We start from the raw sequence: 22,477 nt of genomic DNA, 5'->3' as shown, positions 1-22,477 counted from the left end.
AGAAAATAAACTGAGGCTTGATGGAGAGGAGTGGGGATGAGTTAGATGGGTGATGGGTCTCAAGGAGGGCACTTGTTGTGATGAGCCCTGGGTGTTTTATGTAAGTGATGAATCACTGAATTCTACTCCTGAAACCAATAGTACATTGTATGTTAACTAAAATTTAAATAAATAAATGTAATTACAACCAAACCAAAAATGCTTTTGCACAGTATAGGAAACCATCCAGAAAATGTAAAGGCAGCCTATTGAATGGAAGAGGATATCTGCAAATAATATATACAAAAAGGAATGATTACTCAAAATATATTAAAAAAAAAAAAACTCCTACAACTCAACACCAAAAACAAAAACAAACGAAAAACCCTTACAAGGAGTCCAATGAAGAAATGGGCAGAGACCCTGAGTAGACATTTTTCTAAAGAAGAAATACAGATAGCAAACAGACACATGAAAAAAAGGTCATGAGTAGACATTTTTCTAAAGAAGAAATACAGATAGCAAACAGACACATGAAAAAAGGTCAGCATCACTAACCATCAGAGAAATGCAAATACAAACCACAATGAAATATCACCTTACACCTGTCAGGATGGTCAGTATCAAGAAGACAAGAAATAACAAGTGTGGGCAAGAATGTGGAGAAAAGGGAACATTTGTGCATTGTTGATGGGGATTTAAATTACGGCACCTACTGTGGAAAAAGTATGAAGTTTCTCAAAAACTAAAAATGAACTACCATACAATCCAGCAAATCTACCTCTGAGTATTTATCCAAAGAGGGTATTCTGCTAAGTGAAATAAGCCAGACAAAGGAAGACAAACATCATATGATTTCCCTTATATGTAGAATCTACACAAAACAAAACAAAACAAAACTGAAGTGGATTTACAAATACGGAGAACAAAGTGGAGGTTGCCAAAGGCGAGGTGGAGTGGGCTATGGATGAAACAGGTGAAGAGGGTTAAGAGGTACAAACTTCTAGTTATAAAATTAATAAGTTGTGGTGGTATAAAATACTGCATGGGACTAGAGTCAACGATGCTCATTTCATAATTCATATAAATGTCAAATCACCATGTTGTATGCCTGAAACTAATATTGTATATTAACTACACATCAATACAAAAAAAAAAAAAAATGAGCCAAAGACCTCAACAGTTCCCTTACCAAAGAAGATATAAAGATGGTGAGTAAATAAGCATACGAATAGATGCCCCACACCATGTCATCAGGGAAATGCAAACTAAAACAAGAATCAGTAACGTATCACTGCACACCTATTAGAATGGCCAAAAGCCAGAACACTGACAACACCAAATGTTGGCAAGGATTTAGAACACACAGACTATCACTCATTGCAGGTAGGAATACAAAATGGTACATCCACTTTGGAAAACAGTTTGACAGTTTCATACAAAACTGAAGTGCTCTTACTATCCAAATCCAGCAACCATGTTCCTTGGTATTTATCAACAGGATTTGAAAATTTATGTCCACACAAAAATCTGCATACAGATATTTACAACATCTTTATCATTGCCAAAACATGGAACCAACCAAGATATCCTTCAGTAAGTGAATAGATAAATAAACATCCAGACTATGGAATGTTATTCAATGCTAAAAAGAAAGGAGCTATCAAGCCATAAGAAGACATGAAGGAAATGTAAATACATATGCTAAGTGACAGAATCCAGTGTGAAAATTCTACATACTGTATGATTCCAACTATATGACATTCTGAAAGGGGCAAAATTACGGAGGCAATAAAATATGGCTGGCAGGGGTCGAGGGAAGGGAGGAATGAGCAGACAGAACACCCAGGATTTTTAGGGCAGTGAAACTACTCTGTATGATATGATAATGGTGGATACATGTCATTATACATTTGCCCAAATCCATAGAATATATAACACCAATTAGTGAACCCTAATATAAACTATGGACTCTGAGTTATAATGATGTGTCAAGGTAGATTCATCAATTCTAACAAATATACTACTCTAGGGTGCCTGGATGGCATCGGTGGTGAAGTGTCTGACTCTTGGTTTCGGCTCAGATCGTAATCTCAGGGTTATGAGATCAAGCCCCCCATTAGCTCTGTGCTCAGCAAAGAGTCTTCTGAGTTTCTCTATCCCTCTCCTTCTACCTCTCCCTCTCCGTCATTCTCATGCAGGCTCGCTCACGCTCTCTCTCTCTCTTTCTCTAAAAAATAAATAAACCTTTGTTAAAAGTCTGCCAGTATGCTACTTTGGTGGAAGATGCTAATAATGGGAAAACTATTCATGTGTGGGTGCAGGGGATATATGGGAAACCAACATATCTTCCCTTCAATTCTGTATGAACCTAAAACTGATCTAAAAAAAATAGTCTATTAAAAACAATTACACTAATGTTCAATGTTCACTCAATTCCACTACTTAGATTGTATTTACAATTTAAAAGAGAACATCTGCCTTAATTTTCACTGCTTCCCAGCTCTTCCAGACCTTCGTACACATACACACTTATTATTATCCCCAATAATACAATTTTATCCATATTTCTAAAGTGGTCCTGGGTTTGTCAAATGGCTAACCCACTCCCTCTCCCCATGACCTGAGCTCTCATACACAGCCTTAGAAAATAATGAATAAAACACCTGGAAAACATTTAACTTCCACAGAGTAAGACTATCTACATTCTTTTTTTATGGCTGAGTACATTGTATATATTCCCCACATCTTTACCCATTCATCAATCGATGGACACTTAGGCTGTTTCCACGATTTGGCTATTATAAGAAAATGCTGCTAGAAACATCAGGGCACATGTATCCCTTTGAATTAGTATATACATACCTAGTAATGTGATTGTGGAATTGTAGGGTAGTTCTGTTTTTAACTTGTTGAGGAACATCCATACTGTTTTTCAGGATGGCTGTAACAGTTTACAATGGAATACTACCAGTCATAACAAAGAATGAAATCCTGTCATTTGGAAAACATGGGTGGAGCTAGAGCATTATTAAGCAAAATAAATCAGTCAGAGAAAGACAAATACTATTATTTCACTCATATGTGAAATTTAAGAAATAAGTAAAAGGGGAAAGAGAGACTCAAACCAAGAAACAGATTCTTAACTATAGAAAACAAAGAGATGGGTACCAGAGGGGAGGTGGATGGGGGGATGGGGTGATGGATGAAATAGGTGATGGGGATTAAAGAGGACAGTTATTATGATAAGACTGAGTGCTGTACAGAGCTGTGGAATTGAAACACTGTACGCCTGGAACTATTATAACACTGCACATAACTAACTGGATTTAAACAGAAACTTTTAAAAAGATTATCTACAAATCTTTATTTTACATCTCTAATTACTTCCCTCTCTTGTGTCCTCTCTATGCTTTACTCTGACATAAATGGAAGTTGGGAGGCATAAGCTATAACTGAGTTGGAAATTATCCAATGTGTGTCTCTGACCTTGGACCATAAACCTGATTTTCCCCTCTGCTTTGAGAACAGTTTCCTCACCTGTAAAATGAGAATAATAACACTGTCTACTTCCCAGGATGCTTAAGAGCACTTAATGAGATAACTGATAAATATAAGTGCAATGCCTGGCACATAGTAAGTGCAATGTTACTTGCTCATTCCCTGCTCCTTTTCATCTCTCCTCCTATAAATGCTTAACCAGCAGTAAGATATCCAGAATTAGGACCTATCAAAATATATTGCTGCTTTTCTATTTCTAAACAGCTAAACAATCATTATATATGGGGTGCTATGTAGCAGCCAGAGCAGTGCTCTGCTTGATGTCCTTCAAATGAGATCAATTTGTATTCAACCTTTCACTATCCACCACCTGTACATGTATCCATGCATCTCACCTCCCTTGAAACTCTGAAGTTCTAGGACATCCCAGGAAATCCACTTGGGGTAAACTCAAAGGGAAACTTGGGGTCACTTCAAGGATGTCTGCTTTAATTTAGGAAAATCACAGGGAGTACATCTGTTCAGCTTCCATAGAGCTAGGAATGGTGTTCAAGATGGTTCTAGTTAAGGCCAGAGATGTTAAAACTCTGCATCATAGCTCATGCTCACCTATTGGAAAGAAGGTAAGCTATATCATACCTACATGAGAAGGAGGCAGAATCCTGCAATCTTTTAGATCTTCTACACCTCCCTAAGCCAATTCTGAATTCTCCAGTGCATGTGATTTCCAGAACTGCCTCACTCCTCTCATGGTCTTCTTATCTGCCCAAGCTCTTGTTGAATGTCCTGGGATCTCTCAAAGTTGCTCTGATCCTCAAGATTCACCCAAGGGCATATAATTAGAAATAGCCACTAAGAGCTTGAGCCAGTATGAGGAATCATTTGAGGACATTTCCTATGGTCAGACCAAGCACTCAACAGTCAATGGACACATTCTCCTACGCAGAAACAACTCACTCAGAAACAGCCAAATAGCACCTACCATTTCAATCCAGTTCCTTCAGTTATTCAAACAATCAAATTATCTCAGATGTGGTGAAATCTAATGGATGTTATAGCTATGAAGCCTTAAACACCCTTCACAATGGGTCATAGAAGCTAGGACTCCATATTCCCCTCAGTAGCTGAACTTCAAAAAACCTAAGTGGTTGCTTTAAACCACGCTAGAGTAAGGGACCAATGATAAATGTGGAGCATTGACTACAAGCCTAACCAGGTAAGTTGCTTGGCTCTAGTCTTCCCAACCAAAAACAAACAAACAAACAAACAAACAAAAAAACCCACGCCAAAAAAAAATGTTGTTAAAACATTAAGGACAGAGCAATTAAATCTAATGGATAACTGAGATAATAACAATGAACCTGATTCTCCCTCTGCTTTGAGGAACAGCTACACATCAACCCCTGCCTTCTTACCCCATGGGCAAAAGCTAACTTGTAAACTTGGCCACACCAGCTTCAGTTATCAGACCTCAATTTCTGCTTTAAGAACAGACAAATATCAGCTCCAATAATAAGAACAAGTGTTATGGGAGAAATCAATGTTTGCAAATGCTTTCAGATCTTGATTGAAAACTGCCTGGGGGAGAACATTTTTTAATAATTATGTTTGCATTCTGTTCACATAAATTCACTCAATTTTCAGTGTGGTTGAGGTTCAGCTCAACCTCGTTTTTTCTATTACAGTCTATCTTGAGAAAAATCTTGTGGAAGCATGTTGAGGGTGTTGTTTTGTTATTAATACTTTTTTCTTTTTTCTTATTTATTTATTTTTTTTTGCAAAGGAGGTTTTGAGAAATTCCTTTTTCCTAGAAGATAAAAATTTGTAACTGAACAGTAGTTGACAACATCCTGTTAAAAACGTATGCTCTGCCTCCAGACAAGGCAGATTTAGGAGCCTCAGTTGACATCCCTGAAAACAGGGACAGACAACATAATGAAAGCACAGATAGATGTGGGCAGGGACAATTATAATAAACTCAGCCAACTGTCCAATTAATAATTTTTTTAAAGAAACAAATCTTACCGAATGCCAATGGAGCTTTCACGACAAATCATTTGTTTAATTTCATGTGTAAAGTATGGAGACGTGTTTGTTTCCAAATTACTGAAACGATTTTGGAGCCATGTTGTTTGAAGTGACTGTAGTTCAGAAACATCTCTTTTCAATTAGCTCTGAAACCTCTTTCAACAGCCTTTCATAAATAGGCCAACATCAATGGCATGCTCGGATGCAATGCGGATCTCTAATGGAAATGCACAATGGGCCTTGCGCCATGCCTGGAGGGGCAAACATCTTCCATTTCAGACAGATCCAATGAGAAGTTTTGCCAGCTATTCTGGGTCTCTCACTTTTCGGTCTTAGGTTTAGCTCATCGCTAATCGATGCCTGTGCTTTTTAATTACATTGTACAGTCAGTAATGATTTGTCACTCGTTGAACCTGGGCGGTCTTCTGAGCTATCACCGATGTAAACAACTGCAAAGGCAAGGTAACCTTAACTGCCAGGACTCCACAGTGCAAGAGAAATAAATTTCCCTGATAAAAAGCAATGCTGATTTTGGAAGAAAGGAAAGAAAGGTAGTATCCTCGTATTTAAATTGTACCAAATACTAGAGGCTTATCTTTTCACTGTCCAGAGTCCTGCACTGGAAACACCTAACCCACCAAAGCGTTTATGCAACTCTTATGTCTTCTGCAGGACTAATTAATGATCTGGGTGATATGAGACATTCAGTAGATATTTATTGATTGATAAGAAAAAGTTTCATCTTTTTTTTTTTTCATATTGGCATTTCCCTCTGGTAGATAGAAGAGAAATTCTGAAACTGACTTCATGTTCCAATAACTAGGGATGTAATGAGGCATGACACTTGAAACTAAAAATCTTATTTTCCCATAAATGAAAAACTATATCACAATATGAGGTGACCAGTCAATATATTTATCATCGGACAATAATCAATAAGAATATTTAACCAGTCAGAATGGACACCAATTGGTACGCACAGCAGTACTTATATCAGCCCTGCCCAGAAAACAGGTCACTGATGCTAAGCATGAAAAAAGAAAAATCTTTGCAAACACAAGGAAATAAAAAGCTAAATTCTAAAATCTCTCACTACTATGTCTTCATTTTTCTTTTCTGTTTTAAAGACCTTCTTTTTGTCAAAATACACTATGACACTGACGCTAGATTCCAGTTGCAAAAGTAATAACTGGGCAATAAACGTTCTATATTCATTTTGATGATGCACATCCAACACATTTAATCCCCTGCTCTTAATGCCAGCAATAAGAGGATTTACTAGGTATGTGTTAATATAGTGAGAGAAGCAAGATATTAGTATACCACTTCTAACATAAAATTAATAAGTAAAGGTATGTTTTGTTTTACATAAGATAAATTAATAGATAATTACTCTATTTGCAAAATATACATCAGTTGTGATCTTACAATCCCTCTAAATAGAGTGCCTGGGTGGCTCAGTTCATTGAGCATCTGCCTTTGGCTCAGGTCATGAGGATAGAGCCCTGCCTGCTCAGCAGGGAGCCTGTTTTTCCCTCTCCCTCTGCCCTTCCCCCTCCATACCTCCTCTTTGGAGGGGGAATTTGACAGAGTGTGTGCTATCTCTGTCAAATAAATAAATGTCTTAAAAAAAAAACTATAAATTGTAAGAATCTGTAATGCTGTTAAATTCACTGTTTCCATAAAACACCAGAGGTACTCACACTAAAGTTGGGAAGAAAGACAAAGAAATCTATTAGCTCAACTCATCTGAAAGATCTAGCCAGTACAATGAAGTAAGAAAAAGAAGTAAGTGGTATAAAATTCAAAGAACAGAAATAAACATTTCATTATTTTAATATGATATGATTGTCTATGAAAAAATATGATTATCAATGAAGGACCAATGTGAACAACATAAAAGGTCCTAACAAAGCATTAGAATGCAAAGACTAATTGCTTTTACATTTCAAAGAAATTACAGTTGAGAAAAAAATAACTGTAAATTAACAATGAATACTGAAAATTCATAATGCTGAAAAGTATAAAATATATGGAAGAAAATTTAATAATATATTTGTACAATTCCCAAATTAAGAAAACTGGACCATAAGGGAAGAACTAACTAATGAAAAGAAGTATCATACTTCAGTTTAAAAACAAAAAGACCGTATTGGAAAGATATCAATTCTTCTTTAATTTAGTCTCTGAATTTAATTCTATTTAAAATTACAATGTGGTTTTTATAATAATGAAATAAATCTAAAATTTTTTAAAAGAAAAACCTGGAAAAAACTACCAAGGATTTTTATGAAGAATAATTAAGAGGACATCTACTAAATATTAAATTATATAGCAAAAGTGCAGTACTACAGTACTTCTAACACTGGTAGCTCCATAAGAATTAATAACAGAAACACTGAGCCTCATAGAAACATTAAACCTCATAGAAAGCTAAGAAACAGACTTTTACAAACATTGAATTTAGTTATATAAAAGCATTTCAAGTCAATGGAGAAAAAATTCTTCTGATAAATGATATTCACAACTCAGTTAACTATTTGGAGAGAAACTTAGATCTCTATCCTAAACAATGTAACAAAATAAATTTCAAATTGACTAAAGAGTTAAATGTAAAAATTGAGATCTTAAAAAAATAGGTAAAGTGATGGATGACTCAAAAGCAACAATAAATCCACACAGTAATGTCAATACTATCTTAAATATATATTGCCAACTAAAAGAAGCCAGTCCTAGCAGACTATATATTGTAGATTCCACTTAAATGGTATTCTGGAAAAGATAAAACTATAGAGAGGGCAAACAGATCAATGGTTGCCAGGGGTTTGGATAGGAGAGGACATTGAAAAGGCCAAGCACTGAGAATTTTTAAGGCTGTGAAATTACTTCATATGGTACTGTTGTGATGGATACAGGACACTGTGCATTTATCAAAATCCATACATCACCTTACTGTGTGCAAATCAAAGTGTCAAACAGAAAGGTGAAGGATCCCAGGATGGAATGAAAGTGTAACAAAAGAATCTAGTTGTATTCCAGATTGTATGTATGATGTAACATCAGTGTAGAAGTGGGGAAAAAGCAGTACTGACTCGAGTGACTGTGGAAATGACTGGATACACAGAGCTAAAGAAAATGGAACTATACATAAGCACCACACTCCAGCTGGAAAGCTGTTTCCCACAGGGTTATGGGTTAACAACTGTGAAGCCACTATACAGGTATACTAGGATTGAACAAATAAGTAAATAGACAGAGGATGGCAGGAGCCCGGTTTCTCACTATAGGAATGCAGATGTGCAGATAAACAAGGGGTTAAGGCTGGTAACCACATGGTTACCAAAGATTAGCGATGGAGACATCAGTATGACCTCATGTTTAGCTTTAAAAAGATACAGATATAACTAAAAACAACTATAAAAATTAAAACCATTATAATTACATAATTTTAATTATATACATATGAATACATACAGGTTAGTATACACACTATATATCCTCTCGCTCTGTCAGCTGAGAGGATCTACAAACAATGACTCCCCAATGGCCCTGAGCACACCCTGCATTCAAATCTTGGTCTCTAATACTACTCTGCAATAAAAGGAAGTGGGGCTCCTTAGAGAAATGACTGATTCTAGGGCTGGAAAAGGGAATATACAAGATGAGCCTGAAGCATCTTATAGTGTCCGTAAGTAACAACAAACAAAATGGGTAGTGGACGTCAAAGGGACACAGAAGTCAATTGAAAGAGCTCTGAATGGCCAAAACTGAAACAATTAGAGCAACAAAATAAATAACATGTTATTGAAATTATAACCCAAGGCATAAAATATATGTCCACGAGTCCACAGAGACATAAATAAATCAATGAATAAGTAAACACATGGATGAAATGACTGATCTCCTGTAGAGAAAAATTCCAATAATTTTTTTTAAGATTTAGTCATTCATTTGAGAGAGAGAGAGTGCGAGCGCACGAGCAGCGGGAAAAAGCAGAGGGAGAGGGAGAAGTAGACTCTCCAGTGAGCAGGGAACCCTCAATGCAGGGCTCAATCCCAGGACCCTGGGATCATGACCTGAGCCAAAGGCAGACACTTAACTGACTGAGCCATCCAGGAGTCCCACAAAACTACAAATAATTCATATAGATACTCCCTCCCTCAAGGAGGTGAAACATCACTCCTTACAACTTAAATGCAAGTTATTCATAATGACATCCTTCCAAAGATTACAGTATGGAAATGGAGAGTGGAAGAGAATAACTTTAGAGTGGACAATTTGATGACGACTACCTTAGAAGGTGGTGACAGTCAATATAAAAAGTGATGTCACACTGATAGAATGAATCCTTGTTATGATATGATACAACAGAACTTCTGTGTTCTTTCTCCCCAAAACCAATAATCTCAGTCTAATCGTGAGAAAAACAAAACAAAACAAAACAAAAACCACGAGAGACTCCTGACTCTGGGCAACAAACTGAGGGTTGCAGAAGGGATGGGGGTTGGGGGTTGGGGTAACCGGGTGATGCACATTAAGGACGGCATGTGTGATCTGATGAGCACTGGGTATTATATGCAACTAATGAATCACTGAACACTACATCAGAAACTAATGATGTGATATATGTTGGCTAACTGAATTTATTTTTTTTCAAGATTTTATTTTATTTATTTGACAGAGATCACAAGTAGGCAGAGACAGGCGGAGAGAGAGAGAGAGAGGAGGAAGCAGGCTCCCCGCTGAGCAGAGAGACTGATGTGGGGCTCGATCCCAGGGCCCTGGGATCATGACCTGAGCCGAAGGCAGAGGCTTTAACCCACTGAGCCACCAGGCACCCCTTAAATAAAAAATAAATATAAACAAATCTGAAGAAATCAGACAAACTCGAATTAATGAATATTCTACAAAACCTCTGACCAATACTTCTAAAAGTGTCAAAATAATGACAGTATTAGGAACTATCACACCAGAGAGGCCTAAGGAAGCATGATAACCAAATATAATATGACATACTGGATGAGATTCTGGATAAGAAAAAGTACATTAGGTGAAACTAGAGAAAACTGAATAAAGTACAGCCTTTAGTTAATAATAATGTATTTGTGTAGTTAGTTGTGACAAATGTACCATAACTAGGTGAGAAGTTTAACTGAGTTTAGAGTTAAGGGAAATCTCTACACTATCTTTGCAACTTTTCTATAAAAGTTTCTTAAAATAAAAAGGTTGTTTTTAATAAATGGATGGGTATTTATCTGATCTCCAAGTGCAGTCCTTTCTAAGCATAATGCCTCTATAACTAAAAGATTAATAGATCTGGCCACAAAAAAAAAAAAAAAGTACCTCATAATACAAAGAAAAGACAAATTAACTGAGAAGAAACTGTTTGCAGCATATCCTTTAGGAAAAAGTCTTAGTATCTCTAACATTTGAAGAATGTTTTTAAACCAATAAAACCAAAAGTGAACTCATAACCTAGCAATTTTTAAAGGAAATGCAAAAGCCCTGTACTTACAGGAAAAAGGTTTAACCTTACTACATAAAGATGTGCAAATAAAATCAAAATGAGCTAGTATTAATCACAATTATTAAAAATTAAAATATCCCATATAGGGCAAAAGGAAATAGGTACAGTTGTAGATACAACTCTAGCTGAACATGAAATTTATTATGTTTCTGGAAGCAAAATTTGGCCATACATATATAAAGGCTTTAACATATAAAGTCTACTTACAGAAATTCATCATAAGGAGGATACAAACTATTATCAGTAAAGGTCTCCAATAGTAGGGATTTAATAAAATCAACTATTGTAATACATGAAACATAAAACTGGGTGACTAATAAAAATCAATTATGGATGATTCTTTAGTATGAAAATATTTATAATGTATAAGAAATAAAAGGAGTTATTTATTTTAAAAAAACACACACGTGTAGTCAAAAACAAACAAAAATACCAAATAGTAATTTCCCTAGGGAAGTAGGACAGAACATGGGGGAGGGACAGAAAGCCTTTTACTTTCCTAATTTAAAAATTGTATTGTTTGGGTTTTTAAAGCATCCCTGTGTTACTTTATAATTTTAAAATTAAAAAGGATAATGTTTTTATAAGCCAGTTCCCAAAAAGTACTGCCTGAGAAATTTCAGTTTATTTTAGGTATATGACTATAGAAAAAAGCAAACAGAAAAATACATACTGAAATGTAAATAATGTTACTTTCAACTCATAGGATTACTGAAGATTTTTTCATGTGCTTACTAAATTTTCCAATTTTTAAGGAAATAAGCTATAAAAATAGTTTTTGTTAAAGAAACAGAAATCGAGGTAATTTAAAATTTTTTAAATTCAAAAATAATACATGCAAACACACTTATTTTAATATGAAATCTAGAGTACTAGAATTATCCTTGGAAAACTGAATTCCATTTGATTTTCTTCATACATTCCCTTATTTGAGTATTTCTTGATCCAACCTCTCAATGAAAAACAGTTTTAAAAAACAGATAAGATACCCAGGTTAAAGAGAAATACAAAATTAAACTTTAAAAATCTAAGAAAGGCCTAAAGTAGAAATCTTTATTTTTTACAAGTTATAGAATATAATTTTTTTGCTATTAAAAAGTTGTAAATTCTTGGGGCGCCTGGTTGGCTTAGTCGGTTAAGTGGCTGCCTTTGGCTCAGCTAATGATCCCAGGGTCCTGGGATCAAGTTTTGCATTGGGCTTCCTGCTCAGTGGAGAGCCTGCTTCTGCCTCTCCCTCTGCCTGCTGCTCTGCCTGCTTGTGCTCTCTATCTCTGTCAAATAAATAAATAAAATCTTTCAAAAAAAAAGTTGTTAATTCTTGAAATTATACTTGGACCAGATCTGCAGAACTGTAGCGTAACTGGTCAGCACAACTTACTATTAATGGTGATGGAACTAAATATTTCTAAATTGTCCAGTTGCTCATGGAACAAAACAGATAAAGTAGAGTGAAATGAAGTAAGGAAACCTAAAGTTATAAAAATAAAAACCTTTGGAGAATTCTGAACTCAGTGGTAAGATATCAGACTCACCTGCAGAGTTTTTTTTCTTTAAACAAATAGCAAAGTCCCACCCCAGTCCCGAGGAGTTCAAGTCCCAGTAATGAGGCCCAACACAGACATTTTCTAAAAGCTCCAAAGATTAGTCTGACAGGCACCCCAACACTACAAATTTGGGCTTTAACAGATTTGATGTGCCTGAATCTGATATTCACTGAGAGAACTACAGAAATGTGAGTTTATAAGAGATAATTCACCTCGCTCCCAATGTCTTTCTTTTAGTCACTAAGCAAGTAAGACTTTTTTCACTGGTTGCTTATGTTGCACCATACACTGAGTTGGCTCTTTATCCAAAATTCACCCCATCTTCCAAAAGAAACTGCAGGATGTAATAATTTTTTTTTCTTTAAAAAAGGAAGTTGACATATGTAATTGCTATAATATAGTATACCTAGATTTGAGCTATGACAATTATTAACATCTACAGAATTTCTATGGCAATTAAATGCACTATTTGGCCATGATCCCCACAAGGTAAAAACTGCAAAGGAGATGTAATTAATGATACCAGAGACTCTGGAAGTTACAACACTAACATGTTTTGATATAAAAACATGATTTCAAGTAGGAACCAAATTTGTAATCTAAAGGAATTTCTGGGGATAGTCACCTCTCCCAAATTAAAAAAAAAAAAAAAAAAAAAAAAGTCAGCAAAATATAACAAACCTTATTTAAGTTGAAAAAGCCCCTAAAAAGTGCCCCATGTGGTTTTTCTTCCCTCATAGGAAAAGTGAGTTGTGTTTATCAAATAGTCAATAGTGGAAGAGATTTGGAATTAACTGCTTTAACCAATTTTAACTTGAGGAAATTTTCTAATTGAATGTTACCTATTCTTTTAATCAAATCAAAATTTAGGCCCTACCGGTCAGCTGAGATCAAAACAGAAGGCTGTGTCTAATCAGCATATCAATGTTAGCTGAAATTATGCCTCTGAATGACAGTAGCTAATAGGTACACAGGGCAGTTTCCTCCCAAAGGATATTAAAAACTATGTCCTGCTTTTCCCAAAGTCATTGTTGCCTTTTATTGGACTTCTTGCTCTTTGCGTATTTCAAAGAAGGTTACAAAATGAGCTGATTTTCACACACAATTTAGTCGCCTTACCATCAAATTCTCCTATTAAGGCCTTTGAGGCATTGCTTTGGGAGCTCTGGACCTTGGTCCTCTCTAGAACGAATTAATTATACAAGCTGGAGGACCCCTGGACATCAGCTTCCTTATCTGAAAAATGAGAGTTGCAGATTCTCATTTCTAATACTCCTTACAGTATTCTGTCTCCTCAGTCTCAAAAGGAATTCTTAGTATATTTAACTGAAAGAAATCAGTTTTTAAATGACCTCATTAAATCACTGAACCAAGACACGTTATTTCCTAGATTGTGGGAGCATTACACATTTAGAAAAGTGTATTAGTCAACTACTGTTTTTCTAATGCTGCAAAACAAACCAGCCCAAACATCTGTAGCTAAAACATTATTTATCATCTCACCCACAGTGCCTGGGAATGCTCTGTAGGTGTTGGGTGGCTGGGGCAATTCTGCTCTGTTTGTCTCACGCTGAGGCCCAAGCTGGAAGAGTAGCAAATACCTAGATTATATTCTATTAATGTAGAAGTTTGAAAGCTCCCAAAGTGAGCAGGTAGAAAGACCAATGCCTCCTAAAAGCCCTATTCAAAACTAGCATGTTACTTCCATTACTCCCGTTAACCAAACTGGTCCATGGCCAAGTTTAACTGAATAAGGCAAGGAAGCTGACTTCTTCCACTGAGGTGAGGAATTGGAAAGGGAGTATGTACTTATGAAAAAAATTCTAATCTATTACAATGACAGACAGCCCAAAAAGGAAGGAACTCATGGAGGCAATGACCTAAGTGATTTAATCCAAGGAAGGATTATCATTCACTTAACAAAAGTTATGGAGGCCTTTCTATGTGCCAGGCAGTAGTCTAGGGGTGACAGGACTTGCTGGCAGATCAGACATGAAGGATAAGGGAAGAAAAGAAGGAAGGAAGGGAGGGAGGGAGGGAGATAACGCCTGGGTTTTCAGGCTGTATTAGCTGGATGATGCTACCATTTGCCTAAGTCAGGAAGACTGTTGGGGAGAAGCAGTTTTAAGGTGGGATGTATGAGACTTGTTTTGAATTTTGACATGTGCACTGGTCTTCGTGCTTTATAAAGGGCTATCACATATATCATGTTCTGGTAATCTGCAAGGCAAGATGGATTTTAAGCTGTTTTAGTTTTCTGTTGCTACCTTAACAAATTAGAACCTTAAAATATCACGAATTCAATATCACAAATTATCTCATAATTTCCTTGGGTCGGGAGTCCAGATAGAATTTACCTGGGTCCTCTGCTCACATCTCACAAGCTGAAATCAAGCTGTCAGCCAGTGGCATATCCTTAGCTGAGGTCTGGCATCCTCTTCCAGGCCTACTGCTTGTTGACAAAATTCATTTCCTTGCAAGTGTGGCACTAAAGCCTGTATTTTTTTGCTGCCCATCGATCAGGATCACTCTCAGCTTTTAGAAGCCACTTGCCCTCATAGAGACTACAATATGGCTATTCTCTTCCTTCTCCCAAGCCAGCAGAAAGCTTTCTCTCTGACCTTTTTCCTCACTGGCTAAGAAAACTCTCTGCTTCTAAAGGATGCACGTGATTACATTAGACTCAACTTGATCATCTCATATTTCAAGGTCAACTGACTTGGGAATTCTATTCCATCTGCAAAATCCCTTCACAGCAAAACTGAGATTCATACTTAACTAAATAAGCAGAGGACAGCAATGTTGGGCAGACCATCTTCAGAATCCTGTCTACTACATAAGCCCACTTTGCAGATGACACAGTAAAACCTTGGTTGAATCTACCACCATCAAAAAGCCTGGCCAGTGCTGAGGCTTCTACTTGACGTTGGTCTTGTGATTCAGTTCAGGGCTCCTTTTACCCTATCAGGCCTCCTTTCTTCCTCCAGGAACACTTCCTACAACAGGGTGACTACTCCTTCCTATGAACCCCTACACCATAAATAACATGGCACTCCACAAAAGTATAACTGCATTATTATTTATATCTTCATGCATCATATCTGACATAGCTTTTAATAAGCACTTGCTATAGGAATTAACTAAAGCAGAAAGCTTTGTTCTATACATTTACAAAGATCTCAGTAGTACATTAATGTCCCAGAAGGTAACTGTATTGTCTAATGTGTTCCTAGTGGAACATACAGAAAAAGAGTGGGGAAAATTAGTGGACCCAGGAGGAAAGTTAAATGCATGCTATTAAATGTGTATGCATTTGTGAGATGAGGACTATAAATTTGATTCTGAGTCTTACAGCAACCAAGTCAATAAGGAGAATTTACAGGTCATATATAGATCATACAGTCACCAAATGGAGAAAAGAAAGAAAAATGAGAGCCAACATTTCTCAGGGTAAGCATCTGCAAGTCAAAGAAGTATGGAGGAAGAGGAGGAATTTCCCAAGGTTTGATGTGTAGAGTGGGAGTGAGAAGGAAATGAGAACTGGTGAAGCTACCAAGGTAAGGGTCTGACTGGGCTTGAAGACACTTTTATGTCACATTAGATAGAGCTATTAAAGGACTTAAGAATGGCAGACATGGCCAGATTGTTTCATTTTAGGAGGCCTGCTATTCAGGAAGAACTCAAAATAATATTAAGGAAGTAGAACTGACAGGATTATAGATAAAGAGAAGAAGTGTCAGATGGGTATACTGCACTACCAAGCCTTTAGATGTTGCATTTGCCATCTATATAATGGGAATTTGATCTAGCATAACCACTTATTTTTCATAATGATAGATACAAAAGTAAAGTCTAATGTAAACTAATTTAACTGATTAATTTCCTCAACTAGGAGAAGGGAGAGAAAATTTTAGAACAAATTACATTGCAGTTGCTTGGGGTAAAACACTGTGGCTTAGGGAGGGGTTCATAACTGTGAGCAGCTAGGGAGGCAAGATGAGCACCCCTCTAACAGTTTCATATAAAGAGATGGGGGAGGGGGTGAGGATAAAGGGAATGGAACGAATTCCAAGATGTATTTTAGTTGGTTCAAAATTTTGCCTAAGGTTTGCCCAATGGAGATGAAAGTCACATATATTGCATTCAACCATTCAGTAGCATACACATCAGGCAAAACAATTTCACTGATAGAATGATTTGCTTTGAAAATAACATTTGCTTTGATGTTTTTTTTTCTTTTACTCTTAAAAACTTCTGTTCATTGTGAAGCCATTTCTTTTCAGTATTTTTACATCTTTAACATTTTTAGATTTTATTTTTTCTAGGGCTAAACTCTCAGTTCTAAAATTTTGAATTCATTTTTAATAAATTATTCCTTCTATAACCTTAAATTCAAAGACCAGGGAACTTAAGAAGCTAAACAGAGACAATAGTGGTATAGTAATAATGATGCTGACTAATGTTTATTGAGCACCTATTAAGTACCAGAGACTCTTCTAAGAGTTCTACATTATTAATTTGATTTCATAACAACTCAGTGATGTAATTACTATTAACAGCACCATTTTACAGATGAGGAAACTAAAGCATAGAAAAGTGAAGGACCTTACCCTGGGGCCAACCTTTCTTCATGTTTCACTAATATCTTATCTACACTGGAAGAATTTCACCAGAAGAAAATCAATGTGCTGGTTCTCAATAAAATGAATGATATTTGGGGCATCTGGGTGGCTCAGTCAGTTAAATATCCAACTCTTGGTTTCGGTTCAGTTGCGATCTCAGGATCTCAGGATCTTGAGATCCAGCCCAAGTGAGGCTCCATACTCAGCTATTGCATGCTCAGCTATATGCTTCCCCTCTCCCTCTCCCTTTGCCCCTACCCCTTCTCATTCTCTCTCTCTCTCTCTCTCTCTCAAATAAATCAATCTTTAAAAAAAAAAAGTGCTATTTGACACCCTGGTGTCCCTTTATTAATATTCTGCACTCCTGCAATCCTCACAGCATTAATAATTATTAATGTAATAATATTAATTCCCCTTATTAATAACAAATGATCATATTAATAGTGTGTTCCATTCGCTTTCATATTCTGTCCTCACAAGAACTCCGTGAGGCTAAGGGGGCAAAAGTGGAAAAAACTGAGGAACCACAGAAAAAGAGACAAAAGAGAAATGGAACAGATCTTCTGACTTCCATTCTGTGTTTTTCCTAATGTATAAGACATTATTCCTAAAGTTATCAACTACTTCTGTTTTTTTTTTTTTCTGATTTATTCCAATGCCTTGATGGCTGTAAGTGGCTCCTAACAACATGAATGGTTATCCTTCCCTGTTAAATGGCACAGAATGTTCAGGCAGCTAGCCTACAAAAATAGTATTCACTTCCTTGAGTGTGCTCAAAAATGCCACCAAAAAATCTCCAGGAAAAGTAATCATGAAACTACACAAGACTAGAATCTTAAAGACAAACCACTAAAGAAGAGTTTAATTATACTACTTCAATTTAAAAAAATTTTTTTATGTTGCCATTCAAGTGGTGTTATTGCTGCCATGTCTGTCTGAGAGTAGAAATCGGTGCATCCACCAGGAAGGGAAATTTGACAGTCTCTCTCAAGATCACAATATGCACGCCCATTGTTCCAGAAAGGTTACATCTGGGATTTGCTCATGGGTGTAAAAAATTTAGATACAGATATTCACAGCAACATTGCTTTGAACAAAAAATGATAGAAATAATCAGATAATAGAGAACAGGTCAAATTAATGTCAATACATTCAAACAACGGAATACTATACAGGGAAAAGAAAATAAAAGGAAAAGGCACTTGTACATGTCCTAATAAGGTCAGACCTGTCCCCAAGATACGTGAAGTGAAAAAGCAGCATGCAGCAATATGTACTGTACACTCCAGCCTTGCTAAGAAAGAGAAGGGAAAAGATGAAGAAAAATATAGAAAGGGCAGAAGAAGAAAGAAAAGAAAAGGAAATACGTGAAATACACAAAATGATTATATCGGAAGAACAAACTCCAGGATGAAACAGAAGAATGGCAGGGTTGCCTTTGAGGAAGGACATCGAGGTTACGAGGCAGAAGTAGGAAGGAGACTTAGACTTCAATACCCGTACCAATCTGGGTTGTCTAAGAAGAAGCTGCCCTCATGAAATCAGAAGTACAAGAGAAAACACTCCGGAAAGATAAAAGGGAGAGTGATTAGGAGGAGGCAGGGAGGACGTTCTGACTGGGACACCAATTGACACCTGTGAAAGGAGAGAAGAAAGGAAGGAGGTTAGGGTAGGAGCCTGGGAGTGTAGTGTAGCTCTAAGGAATTTCTAGCCAGGCCTACAGGGTGCCACCGAGCAACAGGTGCCTGTTAGAGGGGTTCTGCGTCAGGCAGGAATGGCCTTGTTCCAAAACCCCCTTCATGTCCAGCAGTCATGTGTGGACTCAGCGTGAACATAGGGGCAGATCCCCAAGGTGTGGCAGCTGGAGGGTCAGTTCACTGCACTCCTCATGGCAGCCTTTAGAGGAGGCTCTGAGTGGCATGCCTCCATGGTTACCAAAATACCATTGCATGTACTATGATTTTAATTTCCTAGGTATATGATGATAATTACATCCTGAGCAATTTTATAGAGATGCTGATGAATAAGATGCTTAATGACATGAATTGTACATGCAATATTATTAGCTGAAGGAAGACTTTAAAAATAATTTATATGATGTAATCCCAATCTTTCCAAAAATATATGATGTATATAAATACATGTATCATGATAAATATCGTGGCATGATCCCAATAAAACATTGGGATCACATGCAACAAAATAATAGCTAAATATTGAGAATAAAAGTCGATTTTTAATCTTGGTGCTTTCCAGTTAAAAAAAAAAAAAAGTTATGGTGAAGATGTAATGCAGTTTTTTGTTCCATACTGTCTCATTTGCAAAGAAACTCCACCAAATAGTACAAAAACTATCTGACTAATTCAAAAGTGTTTTACACCCCCTCTCATTTTTTCATTGGCTCAGGTAATTGGAAGTATGAGCCAGTTATACCCTAAAAACAGGCTCTGTGTTCAGTTCACTCCCTTGAAGTTCACAATGAATTAGGAATTCAAGTCAGTTCAATGAGAATGTGGCATCCAGAGCTACAGACCATACTCATTGGTTCTAAGGGAAGCTCTCTTATAACAGATGAACTCCATAGTATGAGATCAATATGAAAGAAACAGCAGAGAAGCAGGGGAATGCTACAGACCGGCCTCTCCAGCACCAAGTCCACGACACATTTCTCAATGTCTACAGACACAGCATGTGTGTAGTATCAGCTCCAATGAACTTACTTTCTGTCATCAAAGAATTGCATGCATGTCTCACACTGCTGGTTAGTATATGAGCTCTTTTAAGGGGAAAGAACTGGTTTTATCTATTTGTTCCAACTCTACAGCATCAAGCACAACACCTCGTCATAACAGAAATGTTGACACTTACTGAGCACTTATAATTACCAGGCACTGTACTGTTTCAGGAACCTAAGTAATACCTTATTTAATCTTCGTGATGGCCCACAAAATATAAATGGAAACTATGCCATTTGGAGAAAAGGCACCAGAGGCCCAGGGTGGGTTAACTTGCCTGAAATCACAGAGCTGGGAACTGGTGAAGCCCATATTTGAAACGATGTGAGTCAGCATTTATTTGTAGCCTAAGTACCCAAGCATCATAGCTCCTGAGTCAGCAGGCTATGGCCAATAGGTCAAATACGACCCATTGCTATTTTTGTATAGCCTGTAAGCTAAGAATGGCTTTGTCATTTTTAAATGACTAGGGGAAAGTTTTTTTTTAAAGGAATGCTCTGTGTGACATATGGGAATTACATGAAATTTGTTCACTGACACAGTGTCTATGTTTTCATACTATAACAGCAAAGTAGATGCAACAGAAATGATCTGGCCTTTCACAGACAAAGCCTACACATTCCTGCTACAGGGGAAAGTCTTACCCCAGTACTTCCTCAGAATCATCCAGAGTGTTTTGTTTTGTTTTGTTTTGTTTTGTTTTTAAATAAGCTGGGCTTATAGGGCTCAGACCTACTGAGTTAAGACTCCGCAAGGGTGAGGGCCAAGAATCTGTGTTTTAAAAAGATCCCCCAGGTGATGCAGGGAATCAGCCAAGTTTGGGAACCTTAGCCAGGAAGTGCTTTGGCCTCAGGCAGTTACTCCTCAGGACACTTTTACTCCGGCTGAGTAAAAAGGGGTGGATGAGGCAACAAAGACCCCTCCATGCTCCTGAACAAACCCTCCTCCAATCAGTGACATGACAGAAGCTGGACAAAATGAAAACACTCAGGAATCAACAGGATTAAGAAGAGACAAGCCCCTTTTCTCTGCCTGCACACAGTTCATTAGAAACAACATTTCCGAAGGGGGAGGAAATAACTCTCTTGAAGGATCTACTTGTCAAATTCAAGGGTAACGTCTGCAACCTGCTTGTCTGTTTTTGCAGAGAAGCTGCTTCCTTTGAGGACAGGGCAGCTGACAGACTGCCTTAGCACTCAACCCTCTCCCACCATTGACAAAAGCACGTTGAGAAGGCCTGAGAAACCGCTTCAAGCCAGCATCTTTAAAGGACTATTCCAGTCCCAAACTCTAATGCCCGTCCTCAGACTTAGCTAGCTGACTGCCACTTCTGTTCCCACAGTAACACAAAGCTCACCAAAGACATCCTTGCTGCTAAATCCAAAGCCACTCCCAACCTCTGACTTCCTTCGGAATGCCTGATAACCCACATCACTCTTGGTTGTTCTCTTACCTCTGTTACCATGTCTGCTCAGCATGTTTTGAAGCCCCTCACCCTGTTTACATAATGATGTTCCCCAGGTTCATAATAGAAACCTTTTCTTTTCCCAACAGTATCCTGAATGACTTGTAACATCAACTCTAGCCTACAGTTTTAAAACCTCTTTCTCCTGGTACCTGGGTGGCTCAATTGGTTGAACATCTGACTCTTGATTTCAGCTCAGATGGTGATTTCAGGGTCCTGGGATCAAGGCCAATCATATCAAGAGTCCCCTGCTCAGTGGGGAGCCTGCCTGAGATTCTCCTTCTCCCCCCACTGCCCCCTCCATGCTCACATGTGCGCAACCACATGCTCACTTGCTGTCTCTCCCCCCAAATAAAGAAATAAATAAATAAGCAAACAATTAATTTTTTTTTAAATCTCTTTCTCCAGGCTCCATTACTCCTGAGTGTTATTATGGAGCAGTGGTTACAAGGGCACTTTAAAGACAGAGTGCTCCTTGTTCAGCTCCTTACCCACTATGTGACCTTGAACAAGTCCTTAACCTCTGAATAACAACAATCACTTGCAGATGACAGAACTGTTGTGAGGATGTGAGTTTCTGGCAATGGTTCTCATGGTGGTTGGGGGTTACCCCCACCCCGCACAGGTCATATGGCAATGTCTGGAGACATTCTGGCTTTAATAACTGGTGGGTGCTACTGGTATTTGGTGGGTAGAGTCTGGGGATGCTACTTAAACATACTACTATGAACAAGACCACCTCCACAAAAATAAGTTATCTCAACCACTGGGTCAATTGTGCTGAGATTGAGAAACCCCGGTTTACAGATACAGATCTCATTAGAAAAAGATCTTGCACCTAGAAAGTATACATATGCATTAATCATTATTGTTATTATATCCAATTATAGCAGACATTTCTATTCAAATGTCCAACGGCACATCAAATTCAGCAGGGTCAAGACTAAACTCATTCTCCCACTTACTCTTAATGCATTTCCTGCTGGATACCCTTCTCTGTGTCATTGCACATGGTTGTGCGGTGAGTCTGCACAAGGGTGGCAAAGGGTGGCACTGAAACCCAGCACATTTTCTAC

This window comes from Mustela erminea, chromosome 4, assembly GCF_009829155.1.
Source record: "Mustela erminea isolate mMusErm1 chromosome 4, mMusErm1.Pri, whole genome shotgun sequence".
Lineage (NCBI taxonomy): Eukaryota > Metazoa > Chordata > Mammalia > Carnivora > Mustelidae > Mustela > Mustela erminea.
Note: the sequence above shows the minus strand (reverse complement) of the source record.